This window comes from Aegilops tauschii, chromosome 2, assembly GCF_002575655.3.
Source record: "Aegilops tauschii subsp. strangulata cultivar AL8/78 chromosome 2, Aet v6.0, whole genome shotgun sequence".
NCBI classification, from domain to species: domain Eukaryota; kingdom Viridiplantae; phylum Streptophyta; class Magnoliopsida; order Poales; family Poaceae; genus Aegilops; species Aegilops tauschii.
In genome coordinates, this window is record NC_053036.3 from 100,763,230 (window position 1) to 100,784,524 (window position 21,295).

The following is a 21,295-nucleotide window of genomic DNA, read 5'->3' on the forward strand; positions in this document are numbered from 1 at the left end:
TTATAAAATGAATATAGATGCAGCTTTCTTTGATGATGGGACCGGAGCAACTGGAGTTGTCGTTCGTAATGATCGTGGGGAGGCAGTAGCGGGATGTGCGGAGAACATCTATAACCTTCTGAGTCCAGCCACAACGGGATCAAGAGCTCTTGAATAAGGCCTTGCTCTTATTGAAAATCTTGTATGCTCGCCGATAATTGTTGAATCAGATTCAATGGAACTGTTCCAACTCTGTAATGGTGAGATAGAGGTTTTGACCCCATATGCAGCAGTCATGGCTGAATGTTTTGCGATTGCTCAGAGTAATATCACTTTCCAACATTGTTCAAGGGATGCAAATAAGGTGGCCCATAGTCTAGCTAGGCATGCTTATGATTCAATTTCTAATGTTTTCTGGGATGGTGACCGACCCATGTTTATTTTGCCACTTGTAATAACGATGTAACCATCAACCTATTGCAAGGGGGGCGATAGGCGCCGGTGCGCCGGCCCAAACTTTGGGCTGGTCGGCCCCCAGCCGCACATGATGCGTGTGTTCCAGACCACACGATTTCACCCCCTCTCCTCCCACGCGCCTGTCTCCTTCCTTTCGACAGTTTTCCCCAACCCTCCTTCTTCCTCGTCGCCCTTCCATGGCCTCCCGCTTCAAGCTCTGTGGCCGCCGCTCACCGGCTCGCCGTCGCTGCTCATCGATTGGATGGTTGCAACAAAAATCAGTTGCTAACAAATCTGGTCCCCGCTCCGCTTCAGGCGGTTCCAGCAAAAATCAAAGCTCGTTGTAGCAAAACCGGTTGATGGTTCCAGCAAAAAAACACAAATGCAGCAAAAATAAAAAAGTGGCTCGCCGCCGCGCCTCATGAAGAAAATTGGTTCTAGCAAAAACATCAATGAGTTCCAGCAAGAGGTAATAGCACTGCAGGTCCCTGAACTTGTCATAAAGGTGATGGTTTGGTCCTCAAACTTGAAAAAGGTGATTATTTGGTCCTTGAACTTGTCATGGAAGTGCAAATTTGGTCCTGGGCGAATCACAGCTCGCCAAGTTGAGCCAGCTGGGCTGGGCCGGTCAGCGCCGCGTATTTTGCAGTTTGCCCCCTGCCTTTAGCCCTAATCAACCCGCACAACCCACCTGCAGGCCATGTCGCATCATCAGGTTGGACGGGTACTGCGCGCAACCACGCCAAAGCGATCAAGAGATTCATTGAGGCCTCCAACAACTCGAGAAAACAAGAATCGCAACAAGGCCAGCCTCAACGGGAACTCACCTGAGACAGCAACGCCGTCTGCGGCGGCTGGCTGTTGGCGATGGCGACGAGTTACATAAGGTTCTGTTGAAGCTTAGCTTGGTTCCTGCAGCACCGCAGCATTAAGTGCTAGGCAAAACAAGGCTCAGCGTGCGGGCGCTATAGCCTGTTGGGCAATGAACATTAAGCAAAAATAAATAAAATATGGAAGGATTGTGCAGTGATTGATAAGCAAAGATGCGCTCCCTGTCATTCACCACAAAGTAAGCATATGCACATGAAGAGAAGACGCATGAGTATGACTGAAAAATAAAGATGAAAATGTTGGGCGGCACTGACAGTAGGGAAGCAGAGAAACAGTGCACTGAACAAGAAACAGTGGTACTTTTCTACACAGTAATCACGTCAATATCAGACAGAAACTTTTTCATAAATAAACATAATTATTTCATTAGCCTACAACTAGGACAAATCAACTTGGGTCTTAACCAACGTACTCCTACTAAAATCAGTAGCATCACCATTAGGACCTAGTACGACCAACGTGGATGTCATTTGTGAACACATTTGATTGTCCAAACTGGGAAGGCCCTTGAATCTCTCTTTATTAGACGACCTTAGCATATTCTAATTGTTCATAACACTACTCCCAACTGATATAATGTAATCAAAAAGAGCTAAGATAGCAAAAACTACATAAAACACTGCAGCATTCCATCACGAGTGCAGTGCTCCAACAGCACAGTTGCTGGAGTAGTTCACAAGGATATCAGACCAGATCAGATCAGATCATATCAGGGATCGGACTCACCGTGCGCACTCTTCCACCTTGCCGTTGTTCTGGTTGTCGAGGATGGCCAGGATCAGCTGCTTGTTCTCATCCAGGTACTGCACAGTTCCAACGCCCAAGAAACTTTTTTTATGTTAGTAACACATTTCAGTGAAGGCATATCTTGAATACTACTGAATACAACTAGTACTGCATCACAGCTGTGTGCCAACACCTCCATGTTCTGGATGTTTTCCCATATCAGTCAGTAGAGCACAGCATATGAAAAGACAAGCATCTATCACCAATTAAGTGCCAGACAGGAGATTAGGGTGTTGCATGCACAGATACAAAAGATCTGACTGGCATCAGCCTATCCTACAAAGCCCAGGGTCAATCATTGACTGATACGGTAGCATGTAAGCAGGTTATTTAGTTCTCAAAAAAATAATGTAAGCTGGTTTTTTTTGAATAAATGTAAGCAGGTTATCACAGAGGCAACCTGAAAAAAAAAGTTATCACAGAGGCAAGGACAAGCGCACAGCCGTGAAAGCCAACTTTAGGGATCTAGCAGTCAAATACCAATGGCACAAGCGAACCTACATTCCTACTACCCACATGAACTTGGACCAGATCATGAACTCGTTTCCTTTGATAGAAGATTGCACATGATGCACCTGCTAAGAAAAGGGAGCAAGATTTAATGGCAGTTTGCCAGGCCAGATGCAGAGAACGCAGGCCTGGCATGGTTACTACTTTGCCAAAAATTCTGGCGTGATCATGGGCGCCGCGGCACCGACCAAAACAAGCTGAAAATAGTAGGATTTTTACGAGAAGGGAGGAAATGATGTGGAAATACTCTCATCATATCGCAACGAACAAGAAAATAAAAGGGGACAAGAAAGACAGCAACAATTTGAACTGCAGGTGAAATCAGGCGTGAGGGACCATGAAGAACATATCTCAATATAAAAATACACATGAAGGGTATCTAGACTAGACTTTATGGTGGGGAGAAGAATAAGCATCAAGAATAATAAGAGGGGGTCAAGAATAATAAGAGTTAATTCAGGTGGGTAGTGCGGGTTGATTAGGGCTAAAGGCAGGGGCAAACTGCAAAATGCGCGGCGTTGACCGGCCCAGCCCAGCTGGCTCCACTTGGCGAGCTGTGATTCGCCCAGGACCAAATTTGCACTTCCATAACAAGTTCAAGGATCAAATAATCAGCTTTTTCAAGTTTGAGGACCAAACCATCACCTCCATGACAAGTTCAGGGACCTGCAGTGCTATTACCTCTTCCAGCAAATTAAATTACGGGTTGAAGCTTTTTCCACCAATGAAGCTTTTTTCCTACGATGGAAGCTTTTTCCTCATGGCACTTGAAGCTTTTCTTCCAGCCGGTTGAAGCTTTTTCTCCCTAGGGTGGAAGCTTTTTCCCCATGCCGGCTTGAAGTTGGTTCCGGCAAAAAGCAAAACACATGGTAGCAAAAAAAAAAGACTGTTCCAGCAAAAAAACGAAGGTGTTAGCAGCAAAAATTGGGCCTGCTTCCAAAAACAAAAGGCCGGATCTCCATCACTTGTCGCCGTGGTTGCAACGCCCCAATGCCGGCCGCCGCGCGTCTCCATCACTTGCCGCCGCCATCGACGGCACCTGTGGGTGTTGGTTTGCAACACTTGTCGCTGGTGAGATGTGAGGGGGCGGGGGTGGGGGCAGCACTTGTCGCTGGTGGGGTGTGAGGGGTGCGGGGGTGGGGGCAGCCATGGCCGGTCGGCACAACCAGTCACTAGCGGGGGAGGCGTGAGCATCTACTGAAAAGGAAGAAGAGAAGAGCAGAGCTTGCAGTGTAGAGGAGAATGAGCGGATGGCGCCGTCCGTGAAGAGATAAGGTAATATGCGGTGGATGTTCGATTGGGCCTACGTGCAGACGTGGAGCGAATGGTGCGACCGGCCGAAAACTCAGCCGGCGCACCGCACATAAATGTTTCCCTTGCAATAAAGAGCCATGAGGCATTCCTTAAAAAAATCTAGTCCATGCTTCCATTAACCCCCATTTTCCCGCAGGAACGCACTCACCCCCACACCGCCAGCAATAAATACGTAGACGAACTATTCAATAGAAGCCACACGCCGTGCGCGGTCCTTTTTGAACAAATTGAATTTGGTTTACAAAATTCCATACAGTTTCTTACTTGAAAAATATCCGGAAGACTGGATTATTTTAATTTTTGGGTTATTTGTGAAATCGCCTTTATATAAAAAAAGTATCCGAGTCATCGTAGTCATTGGGCGCCATCCTTTACGTGACACGCGTTCGAGTTGCATCGGTGACAACTAGCATATATGCTCGTACGTTGCAACTGTAGAGATATTTTTTTGAGAAGCAATGAGAGAGATAATTGATGTGTGCACCAAAAATGGTATGCACAACAGTGGGGCGACAGAGCGAGTAGCTATGGTCTTCTCTCGGATCATGTTTGGCCTGCAAAGATCTTAATAGTGGTGGGGTTAGTCGGTGTGGCGACGACCAACCAACTCGTGCCTTTTTTTTTTGGGTTCGCCCTCATGTCGGGCTTGTGGCTCCCTCCTCATTTGGTGGTTGCGCGGCAACCTTCAGGGCACGGTTGCTTTGCCACTCTCTCCTACTACGATGTAACTGGATGTATTACTAATTGTAGTGCATAAATCAAGTTTCATTAGCATAATCCACACATAACCAGTCAGTCCCTTCTTTATCAGGGTTTATTCTCTTTGATTATTTTAGCGGTCGCGTGCCTACCGTTCTTTTCATTAGAGCCGCCAATTCAGCATATTCTCTTTTATTGGCTTGTGCCCATAATTTCTTTCAATTATAGCAAAAACAAAATTCTTTTGTCATCATATAGCACATGAGATGCACAATAGTTCGCGTCTAGGCCAGCCCACTGGCAGGCACCAAAAGGACATGTGTTTGTGGGCACAAGTATAATTCAAAAAAACGACAAGTTGAAGTATCGAACTCATGACCTAAAAACTCGACCATTGGGTGCTGGCCAATCGAATAAACGGGTCCTGCTTACCAACGATCAGCGCGAACGTTTAAGAACGTACTGCATCACCATATTCAATTTCTTTTTGTTTTTTCTTCGAATTTTTCCGAAAATAAATTAATATTTATGAATTGAAAAATATTATTAAAACATGACAATTTTTAAACCCCTAAAAGTTTTTTGAAAATTTTGTTCATTTGGGAAAAGGATGAACAACATTTGAAATAGGGAGATTTTTTTTAAAATTCACAAACATTTATTGAAAACGTGAACCTTTGAAAAAGCACCCACTTTTTTTAATTTGGGAAGAATGTTTTAAACAGGAACATGTTTTGAATATTTATAATAATTTTTGAAAATGTGTTTATTTTAACCACGACCTTTATTATGAATTTGTGAACATTTCACTAAACAAGCATATTTATAGAATCTGGAACATATTTTAAAATCCCATTTTATTTTGAAAATCCCAATTTCTTTTGGAGAACACACTTTTTTTAGGAAAATGCAATATTTTATAAAATGCAATTTTATTTTGAATATCTTGATTTTTTTGGAAAAAAATATTTTAAAAAGAATTTGGATTTTTTTTGTAATTTTGAACAAATTTGGAATGAGAACAAAAGTTTCAAGTTTTGAATTTTTTTAAAACAGGTACAAAATTTTGGAATTCGGAATTATTTTCTAGAAATTGAAAACTCTAATTGAAATTCTGATTTTTTTAATTTTTTATTTAAGAAAAAAAGTAAAAAAACTCTAAAGTTTGTAGGGAAAAAATAGAAAAAGATGTGGAGAAAGAAACAAAAAATAAATAGAAATAAAACACACACAAAAAAGGGCCGGCACAGCCTTGCGCCCTGTGCAAACGTTAGACTATTTGTCGCCATGTGCGGTAAATAGGGTTTCCCAACTGTGTGCGCAGGGAAATAAGTGGACTGGCTTCGACGGGCCACAACGTGCACGGCCCATGTATGAAAATTGTTTTTTCTTTTCTGGCAAACGGACGCACAAAAATTTAGTACCACCTCGGATAGGGAAAAAACTTTTCGACGGTGAACGGATGAAAAAAAAAATCAGAGAAACACACATTGCTTTATTCATAGGTATAGATATAGACTAGCAAAAAGGCCCGTGCGTTGTAATGGAAGAAAAAAAAATCATCTCATATCTCTAGCTGGGCCAGTTCGACAAACTGTGTGTGGCCGGTTCGCAGGTTATGAGATCGAACCCTCCCATCGGCAATTTTACTTTTTGCTAGCTCTCCGGACCTGGGCCTCAGTGCGCCGCCAGGTGGGCTTTCTCCGTTGGGCCAAAACGGGTGGCAAATAACGAAACCAAATAGCGTACATAAAATTAATTGAAGTGGGACCAAACGAAACGAAGTGGGACGAAACCAAAAATATCACCTCCCTTTAATAGTAGGTATAGATATAGATATCCAACGACGACCTGACCACGCCATATAGCATGCACAAAATCATCACGTGACTTCAAATGTACTAGAGTGACCTAAATGTAAGAAACTTTAAAATAAAACTCCCTCCGTCCAATAATATAAGAGCATTTTTTAATTATGCTAATGTTAAGAACATGTTTATATTATGGGGATGATGTTATTTTATAAGTTTCTGCATGATAGCACTTAGCATGAAATTATATTAAAATGAAACAATTAACACAGATTGTGTTATCTGATGAACTAACTTTTCTATCAAACTCTCATAATTTTTCATGATAACTTCAATAATGACGTTCTTTTATTTCCTTTTTACTTGTTTTATTGGGAATAACTGAACTGTATCTTATTCTCTTTTTTTCGTTTCACTATACATTGATCGCATATAATACGTAAAAATAATGAGGGTCCGTCAATTTGCTGCAATAAAAAAGGCATGAGAAAACATTTTATGGGATTGACAGAATACAATTTTGGCTCTGTGGCCTGTGTCAGACAATTGTATTTAGCTCCGCTACCAAGTTTAAAATTGTGTCTCCCACTTCCGGCTGTGACTATATAATAGTCTGGAGAAAATAAAGTAGGAATTTTTTTTAGATGATACGTATACCTGTGTGTTGTCTGCTCTAGACGTTTCGGCTGGAATACAGTTGTTACCCAACGCATTGTTTGCCATCAAGAACGTTTGATTGGCGAGAAAAAGAGAGGGAGAAGCGGTAGAAGTCATAGGGAAAATGCGAAGAGCATGTTGTTACTTCATGATACAGAATGAACATCTGTAGAGTCAGTTTCTGAAGCCATTGGGGGAAATGAGAAGAACACATTCGAAAGAAAAAGCGCGGGGATAGTGAGTAGCATGGCGCTCCTCCCCTCTCTCCTCCTCCCCGCCCCGGGCGTCTCCAGCCCCTCTTGGCTCCCCTCCGGTGGATCCCCTCCTCGCGTCGCCTCCCTCCCCCTCTTCTCCCCTCCCTGATGGTGCGGCGGCCTCGGCTCGGCGGCTGGCCGCCTCGCTGTCGCCGATTGGATCCCATTTCTGGGCGTTTGCCGACGATGAGGAATCCTCCTCTGATGTTGAGGTCTCTCCTTCTCGAGGTTCTTCGTTGCCGCTGCTGGCTCCCAGGGCGTCGGCTCGTCTCCGGAAATTTGTTTCTGGGGGCAGGGGCAGACCGGTGTCGTCGCCGCATCTCGCCTCTGGTTGGCAGTGCGTTGGTCGCCGCCGGCGCAAATATGGTAAGTTTCCTGCTCCTTCTCCTGCCAGTGGTATCCTTGGTGCTTCACCGTCCGGGGTCGAGGCGGTCGCCGACGATGTGTGCTCCCTTGGATCTGGCGGATTTGTGGCTCCTCTGCCTGCTCTGGGTGTGGTGCCGGCACCGGCGATGCTTGGCTCGTCGGGGGCTGCGGCTGCGGCGGGCAGGCAAACCCTAGATCAGGTCCGGGCAGCGGTGGCTAGTGGGCCCCGGGGCTCGGTGGGCTTGACGCTTCCTGGGCCGGTCTCTGATGGGCAGCCCATTGCTCCCTCTCTCTCCTCGCTGTCCTCTTCCTCCCCTCCCATCCATGGGCCTAGGGCAGTTGGTAGTGGCCACTGCCCCCACCCCCTCTCCTAGACCCATTCGTATGGCCGGCCCATGTGGGCTCGGCTCGCGCGGACTATTTATGGGTGAGGAGAGGATCCCCCTTTCTAGGGTTTCTGGCTTCCGCCGCGGATATTCACAAGCACCGCGCCCCATCTGTCGTTTTCTCAGATCTACTCCTCCTCCTCCTCTTCTCCTCTCCTTCGCGGAGGTCCTCGCCATGGACAAGTCCAGGGCCTCCTCGAGTGTAGCCCTGTCGGGCAGCAAGCGTCGGCGCGAGGATTTGCCTGGCTCGGGGGCGGATCTGGCCTATGAGGCTGCTCTCCGCTCCAAGTTGGAGGCTGAGCGGTCGACGCGTGAGCAGGTGGCCCGCGACCGCGAGGCTTGGGCGGCGGGGCCGGAGTGGCTCCAGCGCGACGAGCTGGCGCGGGCGGCGACCGGATCTGGCGCGCTGGCGTCTGGATCTGGTGTTGTGGGTTCGGCGGCGGTGGATCCCTGGGAGGTGGCGGCTTCGGGTGGGACTGGTGGTTCCTCCTCCCCGGGGCCGCGCCCAGCTCCTGCTCGGGGTCCGGTGGCTCCATCGTGGCAGCCTCAGCCTCCTCGTCCTTCTGGTGCTGGGGCTGGGTCCTCCCGTCCCCCCATGCTTTTTCTCGGGTTCTTCCTCCATGCAGTTCAAGCCACGCCGTTCTCCGGCCTCTGGCCCTGGATCGGCCTCGTCGGGGCTGGGGGACGGCATCCTTCCTCCCCCTCCTCCGCCTCCTCCTCGGCAGAATGCTAATCCCCAAAATCCACCTTCCTCTCTCACTTGCTTTGCCTGCTATCAACTAGGCCACTTCCAGTCTAGATGCCTCAACCCCCTGTTTAGTCTGATTTGTAGATCTGATGGCCATTTGACCGTGGATTGCCAAAACCGCACCAAACCTCCTTCCTTTGTTCATTTTGGGACGGGCCTCCCTGGCTGCTCCTTCTTTGCGTTGGATAGTGATCTTCCTCTGGTTGTTGCGGCCCCGTCGCTCTCGAATGCTGCTATTGTCACGGTCCAGGACCAGAAGATTTCCTCGCAAATTCTGTTGGAAGGCTTATGGATCTGGGATGAGGGGGGCTGGGATTGGCAAATTCGCCAACTTTTTGATTATGAGTTTGCAGTCATGTTTCCCTCCAAGGATTGTTTGAGAATGATCTCTTCATGCACTAGTTTCACCCTCCCATACAACCAGTTGGTGGTGTCAGTCAAGGCGGCGACGTGTGGCGCCAAAGCGGTGGGACCGCTTTCTCAAATTTGGGTGTTGGTGGATGATGTGCCAGCTGGGCTGCGTTCGATCCCGTTCATGATGGCTTTTGGTGTCTTGATTGGCAAGCCTGTCGAGGTAGATCCGGAGTCCCTAGAGAAGATTGGCCCGGTGCATATCAAGGTCTGCTGTGTGGATCCAATTTGTGTTCGTGGTGCGCTTGATGTATTCCCCTCTTCTGATGGTGTTAGGCTGCGTGTTCGGTCCGAGGGAGCTGAGACATTCCAGGCTCCTCCTCCTCCCAGTTCTGCTAAACCAGATAATGACAAGCATGGTGATGGTTCGGCTGGTGGGCAAAACCATAGTGGTGGCACTGATCCTCACTTCACCCAGTCCGAATGGGATGGTCTAGATCCGGATGAGCGCGAGCTATTCAAATCCAATGCTCTGGTGGGTACGGCTCAGAGGGATGCGATGGATCCTCCTGCCAAGGGTGGTGTGACCCAGGACACTGATGGCCAGGGAAAGAATGCAACCACGAGCACCCCTATCTTGGGGGTCTGCTCCAATCTGCCAGTCCGTCCTCTGTCTCCTACTTTTTGTGGTATTGAAGACTTGCCTCCGTCCCCTCCGCGTCCTGCCGAGCCCAACTCGTACAAGAAGAAAAAGAAGACCTCTGTCAGAAAGTTCTCGGCCAAGAGCAGGGCCTATTCGGGCTCCAAGCAATCGATGACGGGCATCTGTCGCCGTCTGGATAAGGATCTGGGGGCTGCGTCTGGTTCCGGCCCCGTCTCGGTCTCTCCTGTGGCGCGTTCTCCCCTGCTCCGATTGCCTGCGTCCACGGCCCGCAAGGGGCGGCGCGTTTGGGACTCTGGTGAGCCGGTGGCTCTGCGGGCGGAGCGCTGTGCGGCTGCCAAGGATCTTCCTCCCCCAGGTACGGTGCCTCATCTGCCCCCTTCTTCCCTGATTCGTCTTGTTTTGCCTTCTCTTTCGGATGATCATCTTTTGCATATTTTATTGGATGTGGGTGTTTCTCTTGATCCTGGTGTTGGGTCTCCCTCGCTTATTCTTTCCACCATCAGGGCTAATGAGATGGCTCAGGCGGCCATTGCCAAGGCCAAAGAGGTCGCGGCGTCTGCGACCACTAGGGTTGTTCCTGGGCAGGCATGAGGGGGGTGTGGACGATGGTTGTGGCCAGTCTCATCCCCCACCAGCCAAAAGGGGTCCGAGCAAGCATTCTAAATCCCGCGTGGCCCCGTGCAGGTCCAGCCTTCATATCAAAAACCTTTCTTTCAAATGAAAGCTCTCTTCTGGAATATTAGAGGTTTTGGCACTAGGGGGCATCGAGATCAAATTAGGGATGTTGTTCGAGGTGAAAACATTGACATATTAGGGCTAGTGGAAGCTTTTAAAGAATATTTCCCCCCTAATGAACTCTCTACGATTGCGGGCATGGACAGATTCGACTGGCATTTTCTTCCTTCTTCTGGTCATTCGGGGGGCATCCTTATTAGCTGCAAACGGGATTTATTTGACTTTGTTACTTTTGACCATGGCATTTTTTGGGCAAGTATTGTGGTACATCATCGGCAACTCAACACCTTGTGGGAATTTATGGTGGTCTATGGCCCTGCAGATCACTCGCTTACTTCTATGTTCCTCGACAAATTATGTACTAAAATTGAGTCCTACACGATTCCTATTGTGATAGGAGGTGATTTTAACCTCTTGCGTACTCCTTCTGACAAGAATAATTATAATTTTTTCTGGCCTCTTGCTAATGCGTTTAATGATTTCATCAGCGCCTGTGCCATTTGCGAGCTTCCTCGGGTGGGGGCTCGTTTCACCTAGTCTAATCACCAAATTGATCCGGTCCGGTCGGTACTGGACCGGGCTTTTATCTATCCTAGCTGGGATTCCTTATTTCCTCGTGCTTATCTGAAAGCTAAACTTGCGGTGGGCTCTGATCATGCGCCCCTCATATTAGATGGTGGCATCAACCAACCCATGACTTCTTCGCGCTTTCAATTCGATGCTTCTTGGCTTCTAGTGGAGGGATTCATACCCATGCTGGCTTCCAAGATTTCACACCTCCTCTCCCCCTTCCCCCGGTCCTTTGGCCCCATGGACGATTGGCACAAATGTTCTTACGAGCTTCAGAAGTTTCTTAGGGGCTAGTCTCGCAATAGAGCTGCGGAGATCCATAGGGAGAAAAACTCGTTAGAAAATCAAATCTCGGGCCTGGACCTAACAGCATATACGATTGGCCTCTCTGACCACGATTGATCTATCAGATATACCCTAGAAGCTGCCCTAATGCAGTTGCATCAGCAGATAGAAATTTATTGGCGTCAGCGTGGTACCCTTAATTGGACCCTTAAAGGTGACTCTCCTACGGCCTACTTCTTTGCCATTGCAAATGGTAGAAGAAGAAGATGTTTTATTGATAGCCTCATCATTAACAGTGCTAGAACCTTAGATCAATCCCAAATTATTGCCCACGTTGTGGAATTTTCTCTTCTCTCCTGGGGGCTAAACAGGAGAGTGGTCTTTTTATCTCCCCCTCTCTGTGGGATAATGACAATATGATCTCGAATGATGAGAATGAAGCGTTAATGATTGCTTTGTCCTGATGGGTACTCTATCCCCTTCTTTAAGAAGTTCCGGCCACAGCTACGTCGGCGGGTGTGTCAAATTATTCAAGGTTTTTGTCTGGGTACAGTGGACATCTCTCGCCTGAATTACGTTGTCATAACTCTTATCCCTAAAGTGAAAGGAGCTGAGCTAATCTCCCAGTTCAGACCTATTGCCCTTATTAACAATTTTGCTAAATTTCCGGCTAAGGGCTTTGCTACTCGTCTCACTCCTATAGCTCATAGAACTATTAGTTCTTTCCAATCTGCCTTCATCAAAGGTCGATTTATCCTTGATGGGATCCTTTGTCTCCATGAGATTTTGCATGATCTTAAGATTCGTAAATCTAAAGCAGTGATTCTCAAGTTAGACTTTGAGAAAGCTTATGACTCGGTCAATTGGCCTTTTTGAGAAAGGTGCTTTTGGCAAAAGGTTTTGATGGGGCTTATGTTCATAGGATCATGCAGCTGATCTCGGGGGGCCACACTGCGGTTTTAGTTAATGGCCAGGTTAGTAATTACTTTGCCAATGGTAGGGGCCTTCGGCAAGGTGACCCAGCTTCTCCTATTCTGTTCAACTTTGTTGCGGATGCTCTATCTCGTATTCTTTCTAGATCGGCTTTTCATGGTCATATCTCTCCTATCATCTCACATCTCGTCCCGGAAGGGGTCACCCACCTTCAACACGCGGATCATACTATCATTATGGTAGACCTAGAGGATTCTTGCATCGCTCATCTCAAGTTCATTCTTCTTTGCTTCGAAGCCTTGTCGGGACTCAAAATTAATTTCTCTAAAAGCGAGGTCATTGTTACTAGTGTGGATGACACCGAGGCCTTAAGGGTGGCCCACCTCCTCAACTGCAAGCTGGGATCTTTCCCCTTCAAATATCCGGGCCTCCCTATTTCCCCTGATATGCTTTATGCGAAAGAATTCGTGCCTAGTGTGGCTAAAGTGGGCAATAGGGTCCTTCCTTGGCGAGGCATATATAATACTAGTGCCGGGAAAGTGGCGCTGATAACCGCCTGCTTATCTTCCTTACCAATGTTTCTCATGGGTTTCTATTTGCTCTTTGCTGGTACGCACGCAGGCTTTGACAAACGTAGAGGGGCTTTTTACTGGAATGCGGCAGATAATAAGCGGAAATACAGATTTGTTAGGTGGAAACTTATGTGTAGACCCAAAAACCTTGGGGGTTGGGCATTATTAGTACTGCTATCATGAATAAATGTCTCTCGATTAAGTGGTGGTGGAAAATTATGACAACGGGAGTGGGATCCTTATGGTTCTCCATCCTTAAAGCTAAGTACTTCTTTCTTTCTAGTCCTTTGTTTGCCTCTGCTCGTGGAGGCTCTCAATTCTGGAAGGATTTAGTTAAAGTTAGACCTTTGTTTCTGGCTCATGTTAAGTTTGTGGTCGGGGACGGTTCCTCTGTTCGCTTCTGGCTTGATTGGTGGTGTGGAGACTCACCTCTCTTTGTGAGTTTCCCCACACTTTTTTCTTATTGCCCTAATCCGAGTATCTCTATTGCCGAGCTTTCGGCTAATAACTGCAACTTGGCCTTCCGGCGCTCCCTATCTCCTGTAGAGTTTGAAGATTGGCAAAGGCTGTCTGCTCTCTTCCCTATGCTCTCGGAGAACATGGACTCGGTGGTCTGGCCCCATACCTCTTCTGGCCGCTTTTCAGTTAAGTCTTTATATTCAAAGCTCGTTGGTGGAACTCCCACCAGCCGATTTTCTCAGGTTTGGTGGGCCCGCATCCTCCCGAAAATCAAGATATTCCTCTGGCAAGTATTTAGAGGGCGTTTGCCCGCAGCAGACCAAATTCGTAAGAGGAACGTCTCTGGTTCAGAGTTTTGCGCCCTTTGTGGTGCTCTGGAAAACACGAATCATATTTTTTTCATTGTGTTTTGCCCAAGCTGGTATGGAGTTGTGTTACAACAAGGCTCCAGGTCACATGGGATACCTCGTCCTTCTCTGAGCTCCGGGTCCTTGCTCATTTATTGACTAGCGTTACTAAAAGGGTCTTTTGGGTAGGACTTGGAGCGATTTGTTGGGTCCTGTGGACAACTAGGAACAAGTTTACCATCGAGCATGTTTTCCCTGCTAAGCCTGCAGACTGCTTATTTAAATCTTGTATGTTCTTGCAGCAGTGGAGATCATTGACTAAGACGGAGGACCGTGATGCTCTTGATCTCCCGATTTCTAAAGTGCGGACCTCGGCGTCTTCCCCATCCAGATAGGAGCATGTTGCTTAGCTGTTTTTTGCGCTGCTTCGACTAGTTGTTGGCTATGTCGTCTTTAGTCTATCCGGCCTGCGTGCCGTGTGCTGGCCTGGGAGCCATGTATGTTTAAACTTCGGGTGAGCCCACGTCTGGGGCATTCTTTCGCTGGTTTGTTGGGTTGGTTGTTGGTGTTGGAACTCTGCCTGGTGGCTTTATCTATAAAGTCGGGCGCATGCCTTTCCTTAAAAAAAAGCGCGGGAAACACATATAGCACGACATGTGATCGCGTGTTCATATAAAACTCGTCGAATAGGGACAGAGAAATCATGGAGATGCAATGCTGGAAAAGGAATCCGTTAACTCGTCCATTACATTGAAATAATATCTAATTCTTGACAAAGTACAAAGGATAATAAAAACTAATACATTAGAAGGATACATGGATTAGATTCTGATCCGGACATAGGCGTCCTAATACTGGAAAATAAACGATAGCTACAACAGTAAATCGAGATAAAATGGCGCGAGCACAGCGCGGGATACAAGTCATGCCTTCAAACACAACTAGGATGGAAATCTTCAAAGGTGGATGGGGAAACGGGGCAGCCAGGCGACTGTCACAGGGACTACGTACGTTCGTCGATGCAGTACACCCAGGTGTCGAAGCTGAAACTCATGAAGAGATGACGAGCACACTCGTCGACAGACACCAGCTTAATACAGGAAAATATGGTGTCCCATATTGGGAAGTCGATCCCTTCTGCTTTAGCAACTCTGATCCACATAACATCGGTAGTTGGGACGCCAAACATATCAGGAATGGACACGGAGTACCTCTCCACCCACACCCCCACTGGATTTGGGATTAAACCCGACGTCTGAGTATACACATGTGTATGTGTCCGAGTAGTACTAGCATACTCTATATGCTTGTACCCTGCCCCTTGTACCACACAACAAAAGAGATCAAAAGAAATAGAAAAGCCCACGAGCGACACGCCCCTGTAGCTATCACGAAAGTCTTCCCGATCTGTTTCTTAGTTCGCCAAGTTGACACAAGTGTTTCCGTCGACATCGATCCGATTAGAGCTGTTCACGTATGTACGTCTAAAGCTAAGACGTACACATACTGCGAGCTAGCCAAGAATCAATCAACCTACCTATGTGCTTGCTTGTTAGCTTTTTTTCTTCTTTTTTTTCGGGGCAAATAGAAGTTTTATTCCATAATGACAGGGTTACAGCTCAGTGGCAGTAGTGCCTCAATACACGGAGGACCACGGTGTAGCCATACAACAATAGTACATTCATACCGACTATAGCTAGCCAAACGATTTGCTACCCTATTTTGTTCACGAGAAATTTTCTTGCTTGTTAGCTTTGCACGTACGTGTTTCAGCTCCTGGGTGGATTGATCTAGCGATAAAAACTAACATTTGGTATCAGTCTTAACGATCTACGATGAGGGACAGCGATCAGGATTTGGTCAACTCCAAGTCCGACAACGTCGGTTCCAAGGCAAACAAGTCCGGCAGCGTCGATTCCAAGGCGAACAAGAACGGCGGCAAGGTGAACAAGCGCGACAAGTCAACGACTAATAGTGGTGGAACGGGAGGTGCAAACGTATTGACACACCGCAACATCCCCATCCAGTACCCGATGTTCACCGATGCTAACTACGACGTGTATGCGGTGAAGAAGAAGATTGTTCTCCGAACCTCCCAGTGTGGTAGGCAATCACGGACGACGACGTCTATGTCGACGAGGAGTGCAAGGAAGGTGTGATGGCCGCCATAGCCCAGTCTGTGCCGGATTTCATGCTGATGACATTGTCGGAGTTCGAGAAGGCAAGAGAGGCGTGGAACGAGCACAAAGATATGAGGATTGGAGAAGACCGTGTCACGAAGGCTCGGGCACAAGTGTTGAAGCGCCAATTCCACAAGTTGCAGATGGAGAAAACTGAATTAGTGAGCGACTACGCCATGCGTCTGACTAATTTGGTGGGAGAGATCCGTGCACTTGGTGCAAAGATCGAGGACACCGAGATCATGCGGAATTTTTTGGGTTCGGTGACTGATAAATTCACGTACATCATTGGTACGCTTGAGCATCTTTACGATATCAATGCCATGACCACAACGGAGGCGATCAGACGCCTGCGGACATGGGAAGAGAATGGTCATGGTTGTCGGGAAGGCAAAGGAGAAGTTCATGACCAACTCATGTACTCATGCGCAGGTTGGGAGTCCCCAAGTAGTGAAGGAAGGCGCGGCGATGGCGAAGGCTCAAGCAACACGAAGCGCGGCGGACAAACTGGAAAAGTAAGGAAGAGGCAAACCACAAGGTCGTGGTAAGGTGGACCGATCTAAAGAACGGAAGCCATGGAACTTGGATATGCCTGAGGTCAAGTGCTATAACTACAACAAGATGGGTCACTTTGCAAAGGATTCTCCGGAGCCTAACAAGCGGGAGATCAAGGCAAATTGGCGAGGCAGGAAGACGAACGTCGAGGACTTTTGATGGCCGAAGATTGTGATCTCGTCCAAATGGTGGTTGTGAAACCAAATCGGAAGGTGCTACTTCATGAGAAGAAACTAATATCGAGGTTATCCGGGAACCAGAACGTGTCATTGTATCTAGACACGGGTGCCAGTTACCACATGACGAGATGCAAGGAGAAATTCCTCGAGCTAGAATATGATGTTAAAGGCTCGATCAAGTTCGGTGATGATACAAATGTGGAGATTTGCGGGCAAGGGTCTGTCCTCTTCGAGGGTCTCATAGGAGAGCAGCGCATACTCACCGGAGTATACTACATCCCAAGGCTTCGCAACAACATCATATCTGTTGGGAAACTTGACGAGAATGGATGCAAGGTGGATATTGAGAACCGAGTGATGAAAATCTTCGACAACCTCCGAAACGTGCAAGCGCGTGTGAATCGCATGCAGAACAAGCTCCATATCATCAACCTTGATCAATATCAACCGGAGTGTTGGCTCCCCAAGAGTGATGATGATTCGTGGTTATGGCATGCTAGATTTAGACACGTTAACTTCTACGCCTTGAAGAAGATGGCAAAGATGGAGATGGTTTCTGGGATGCCATTTATTGACCATGTTGATCGAGTATGTCACGGGTGCTTGGTTCAAAAACATCACCGCAGGTCGTTCCCTGCTCAGTCTACCTATCGTGCAAGTGATGCACTCGAGCTGCTCCATGGTGATCTATGTGGCCCTATTAGCCCGACAACTCACGTAGGAAAGAAGTACTTCTTCCTTGTGGTAGATGATTACTCGAGATACATGTGGGTCGTTCTCATACAATCTGAAGATGAGGCGTTTGAAGCATTCAAGAAGCTCAAGGCTGCAATGGAGATTAAACACAAGTTGAAGGTTCGTGCTCTACTGACAGTTCACGACGGAGAGTTTACGTCGAATGATCAATGACTACTGTAAGAAAATTGGCATAAAATGGTTCCTCACAGCACCTTATACGCCGCAATAGAATGGGGTTGTTGAAAGGCGCAATCAAACTGTCGTTGACATGGCGAGGAGTTTACTCAAGAGCAAGAACTTGCCGGGAACGTTTTGGGGAGAAGCTGTCTCGACGGCGGTCTATCTTCTCAATCGGGCTCCAACGAAGGCGGTGATCAGCAAGACTCCGTATGAAGCAATTTACGGACGTAAACCAAATGTGTCTCATTTAAGCATGTTCGGGTGCATGGCGCATGTGAAGATGGCGGAGCCGCATCTCTCAAAGCTTGCCAATCGTAGCAACAAGATGGTGTTCATCAGATACAAGAGGATTTCCGGCACCAATGCATACCGCTTGCACGATCCACAAACCAAGCGTCTACGAATTTCACGCGACGTCGTGTTTGAAGAAAACCAAGCATGAAAATTTGGAGCTTAGCAGCCGACGATGCTCCAAACGGTAACATATTTATAGTTGAATTTCCAACTAATGATGTAGGGGAGGACGTCCAGGTGGTTGGCAAGACGCCCAACCAAGGTGACCGCAATGGCAGTGATCACCATGGTGCCGACACCGACAACAACGCGCATGGGTCGCAAGGCGATAGCGACAACGACGCGCACAACACGGGCGGAGATCTCGACAATGGCATCGACAACGAGGCGCATTGTGACGATGACAATCAAGACGATGGTCACGGTCAAGATGACTACACCGACGGTGCGGATGTCAATGACGCGGATGCCGACGACCCAGCATCTACACACCCGGGACTCTGCCGTCTTTCTCAAGTGCATCGACACCGACACAATTTGTGTTGCCTCCTTCACAAGCCACAACGGATTCTTCCGGGCCTTGTCGCTACAAGACCCTCAAGAAAGTCTACAAGTACACAAAGCCAATTATGCTCGAGTACTCCAGATTGTGTTTACTCAGAGTTGAGGAGCCGGTGAACTTTCTAGAGGCGAGAAAACGTGTGCGCATGCAATTTCCACTAGATCCTGCTGTAGGGGAATGCAGTAATTTCAAAAAAATCCTACGCACACGCAAGATCTATCTAGGTGATGCATAGCAACGAGAGGGGAGAGTGTTGTCTACGTACCCTCGTAGACCAAAAGCGGAAGCGTTTAGTAACGCGGTTGATGTAGTTGAACGTTTTTGCGATCCAACCGAACCAAGTACCGAATGTATGACACCTCCGTGATCTGCACACGTTCAGCTCGGTGACGTCCCTCGAACTCTTGATCCAGTTGAGGCCGAGGGAGAGTTCCGTCGGCACGACGGCGTTGTGACGGTGATGATGAAGTTACTGGCGCAGGGCTTCACCTAAGCACTACGACGATATGACCGAGGTGTGTAACTGTGGAGGGGGGCACCGCACATGGCTAAGACAAATCTTGGAGTGCTATTGGGGTGCCCCCTGACGGTGTCCTGGACTAGGGGGTACTCTCCATGTCGTCTCCCGACCAGCTGGATCGGGCCGAGGACCCCCATGGCGGTTCACTATTGGGCCAGTTCGGGCAGCCCATGCCGCATACAAGGAGGATTCTACAAGACTTGGCACCCAAGTCAAGGACTCCTCTAAACCCTAGGCCTACGGTGCATATATAAACCGAGGCCAGGCTAGTCAATAGACAATCTCATATTCATTACTACAATCTCGTGGTAGATACATATACTCTGTACTACACCCATATGAATATAATCAAAAGCAGCATGTAGGGTATTATCTCATCAAGAGAGCCCGAAGCTGGGTAAAACCCCGTGTCCATGTTACCATCGCTCCCAGACGCCTAGCTTAGGAACCCTAATACGAGATACGCCAGATATTGAACCGACATTGGTGCTTTCATTGAGAGCCTTCTGGCGGTCGCCACAGGGCGATGGGAATTCAGATCGTCTCCGGTGCGATCTACGCATCGGAGCCGAGCTTTATGGTCGATGTCGGCATCTTTTGTCGCTGGCTCGACTGGTCACCTTGGCTTAACCAAGGACTGTGCCCTACCTCCAATCATCATGTTCGGACGAGGGCCTTCGTCAACATCAACTCCGATCTCTATCAATGATCATGGAAGAATCATCCATGGAGCTCGGGGGCTCAATGTCAACATTGCCCTCGGGTGACCATGCTGTTTTTTCCGAACAACAAACTTGTATCCGCTGCCACCGCCTCCTCGAGTATTGCTTTGACGATTCCTGCGGTGGAATTGTGCGGAATTAAGTGTACAACAACCATGCCAAATTTCATCGAGTTCCGATGGAGGAATCTCTGGCAATCTATGATATACTGGAGCCCTATCAAATCTGGACGGGAATCTGGACGAGTTTAGGGCATGGTCTCCAGAGCCCAGCTCGGAGGTCCTTCGGAAGATCCAACCGTTCATCTACTGCGGAATTCCCATATCTACCACCCCTCCAAATTTCAGCTCGATCCGACGGTTCAAACTACGGGAACCTTCCGATGAGTGGACCAATTTTTGGATCTGTTTTGTGCCCGAATACGAATCCGGACCGAGTTCATTTTTCTTCATGAACGGAATATTGGACAACCCTTTTGAAGGAATTTTTTCTAGGGTATTGTGAGTTGTTTTTAAACACGTAGCCATAAAATTTTAAGCCTCCTTCGAGGTAATCTTCACCATCACGCTGGTGTCAAACCAGTCCGGCAATATTGCTCCACGGCTGCCGACCTGCGCTAGACATGTCGCCGCTTTGTTGAGCCGAGCTCAACTTCTTCGATCATCATCTCGGCAAGCCGAACAAGAGTACGGCATTGTGAAGGATAAATCATCACCAACATCGCTGCCCCACGGATTACACGGAGCGGGCACACCGGCATCGCCGCATGGTCATCAAGCCGGCATTGACCGCGTCACAAGTCACGACCTGCGTCAGCATTGCCGCACTGTTGCTTCTTCAAGCCGATGTCCATCACGCCGACCTGCTTCAACACCTCGGCTGACATGGCGGCGGCAACGTCTCCTCACCGACCTGCTCCGTCACCTCGGCTGGAATGGGGACTTGGCTATTTCTTCATCAACATACTCTGGTGACTTCGGTGTCACCAGCCGACCAGCTTCGTCACGTTAGCTGGACCGAAGGCTTTGTCTCGGCAAGCCAACCTTTGCCAGCATCTCCATGCCGTCGCTTTATCGCCCATTAGGCAATGGGTGTGCGGATTGAGTCCCAATTTTGGGAGTCACCTTTCTTCGGATTGCTACAACAAATAAACCAGGTGCTATGTATCCTAGTAATTTTTGCTTGTTTGGGTTTATTTTTCCCAAGGAATTATTACTCTGGTTTGTTCCATCATCGGTATGCAGGTCTATCAAATGATGGTCGCATTAACGACGGTCACATGGTGGTTCGGTAATGGACTTCGACTACATCACGTGGTCTCTTCGGCAAGCCGACGCCGTCGTCCCAATCGGCGTAAATCAGCTCGCGTGATCACCTTGTTGGTCGTGTTGCCATACCGACGTGTTCGGTTGCCTCGGGGACTTCGGCATCGTTGAGAGATCTCTACCTCATCAAGTGTTCGGCACACAGGCCATATGTCTTTTATTACTCACTTTGCATAAATTATTAATTATGCAACATTTTTTAAATTTATTATTATTCGTATTATCTCCGGCTTGCACTATTTTCTGTGCACAGATAAAGGTTCCGGA

General features: G+C 47.9%; 1 long non-coding RNA gene across 1 annotated transcript; it reads right to left on the minus strand.

Moving 5' to 3' along the window:
- Nucleotides 1-275: 275 nt before the first annotated feature.
- On the minus strand, nt 276-3,715 carry LOC109745293 (uncharacterized). Its single transcript, XR_002228517.4, has 4 exons — nt 3,304-3,715; nt 2,053-2,129; nt 1,263-1,347; nt 276-1,126 (listed from the first exon to the last, which is right to left on the minus strand). It is a non-coding gene; the product is annotated as an uncharacterized lncRNA (long non-coding RNA).
- Between the last annotated feature and the right edge of the window lie 17,580 nt (nt 3,716-21,295).